At 38.5% G+C, this 1919-nt stretch overlaps 1 long non-coding RNA gene across 1 annotated transcript; it reads right to left on the reverse strand.

Moving 5' to 3' along the window:
- Nucleotides 1-539: 539 nt before the first annotated feature.
- Nucleotides 540-1826, reverse strand: LOC119336581. Its single transcript, XR_005162631.1, has 3 exons — nucleotides 1724-1826; nucleotides 1536-1601; nucleotides 540-743 (listed from the first exon to the last, which is right to left on the reverse strand). It is a non-coding gene; the product is annotated as an uncharacterized LOC119336581 (long non-coding RNA).
- Between the last annotated feature and the right edge of the window lie 93 nt (nucleotides 1827-1919).

Genomic DNA, 1919 nt, shown 5'->3' on the forward strand with positions numbered 1-1919 from the left:
ATCCTCGCTGGGGAGATTGATTCTTCACCAGAAAAGACTGATTTCTCGTCGGCCGCTTTTTTGAGCGCCTGCGGCCAAAGCGAGGCTTTGTGCCAACGCCCAGTGCTTAAGCACGCCTAGGTGAGCGCCTTTTTGAACTAAAGAATAGCTAATCTAACACAAAAACTTATTTCACAGATGTTAACTAAAAGTATATATATAAGACCAAAGAAACCACATGGCTCACAAGAACCATCTTATTTCATAGCAGGGAAAGGACTGAAAAGGACAATAACTCCATTGCTATGTAAATAGTTAATCTTACACTGAAATTTATTTGACAGATGGTAATTAAAAATAATCGGACCGGAGAAACTACATAGCTCACAAGAACCATCTAATTTCACAGGCCAACTAATACATTCAGTGCACAATTTTTTCCAGGTTCTCAAAAATAAGTTGGTAATGCTAAGATCTTAAGCACCAAACTGCACCAGCAGCTAATAGAACCATATTCTCAATTTAGAAAAGATCCATGTCGATCCCAAGATAGCAAGATATACAAGTGGAGAAAGACAAAACAGATTTCAGATATAATAGACATAACAGTTAAAAAAAGGTAAATCAAAATAAAACTTCAATAGACGAATCTAAGTCGACATTATTTCAGTACCGGAGCAACTATTTTCTCCAGCCACGAGCTCTTCGCAGGTTTGGCTTCAGATGATTCAAGAACCCTAAATCCCATCCATTACCTTTGTCATCTGAAAAAATGCCAGAAGGATCAATAAGCCCAAAAACTTATACAAACGAAATGGCTAAAGAAATGCCGAGGGGAGCATTCTCCTCCTAAGAAAATTTTCAAGCACAGCCTGAGAGGAGCAAATGGTAAGTCCGCCAAAAATATGAAGTTGGTTTCTCAGGGACACAACATTTGGTTTCATTAGATAATCTAAATCAAAAACATGCTCTACTTTTGTGTAGAAAAGTGAAGATCTACAAAAACAATCAACATGACAAACTTCTTTCAGTCAAGGGCAAACTTCTGTGAGTCCCATAGCATAACATCAATTTTAGGATGCAAAGGTGTTCCCTGAAAGAAAGGCAGTTCAACAAAAATAGAAAAAAAGCTATAACAAAAGCCAATACAGAGTCGCTGCTCAGGCCAAGAAAAAAAACTATAACAAAACTGGAATTAGTATTCTCGGAGTTCCTTCTCCAGGAAGATACAATAATTAAGATTAAGTGGTAGGAATCAACGAGCTAGATTACTTTCTTTATAATATATATATACAGGTCTGGCCCTTTCGAATTCAAATAAAACATCAACAATCGGAACTTAAGTTCCGGCTGTTGTTTCTTAAATTTTGGTTGTAGTTTCTTAAGTTTCGATTGGAATTGTACTTTTGCGTTAATTGAGGAATATGTCTATTTTTTCTGGGTCTAGAACCTGTACTTATTGAAATTGACTGGGCTTCAAATTGCTGTCATGGTATCGAATACGATATTTATCTAATTGAATAAAAAAGGGGAGGATGCGTGTGCAGAGATCAGACCTGCTTGCGCAATCAGTATAGTGCCATACGTCGAACCTTTATAACTTAAGTAGCAATCACTGGAACCTGGGGCAAAAAATCATGCATTTTGTTAGAAATGACCATGACGGCAAACACGTGCAGTACCACTCCTAGTTTCAACAGGAACAATAGCAGTAGAACAGAACTGATTCACAATAACAGTTTACCATCACAACTAACATGATGGATGAACCAAACAGAGAGGTGAGCGGATACTGTAGGCGGAGAATAGGGCTTGTTCGGTTAGGCAGGGTTTGAAGAGGTTTGGAAGGGATTAAACCCCTTGCAAGTCAAAATCCCTTTCAATCCCTTTGGTGAGGGGATTAACCGAACAGGGTCACGCGGAAGTGAGCACCTGAGGTG

The sequence above is a fragment of the Triticum dicoccoides genome, chromosome 7B, assembly GCF_002162155.2.
Source record: "Triticum dicoccoides isolate Atlit2015 ecotype Zavitan chromosome 7B, WEW_v2.0, whole genome shotgun sequence".
NCBI lineage: Eukaryota > Viridiplantae > Streptophyta > Magnoliopsida > Poales > Poaceae > Triticum > Triticum dicoccoides.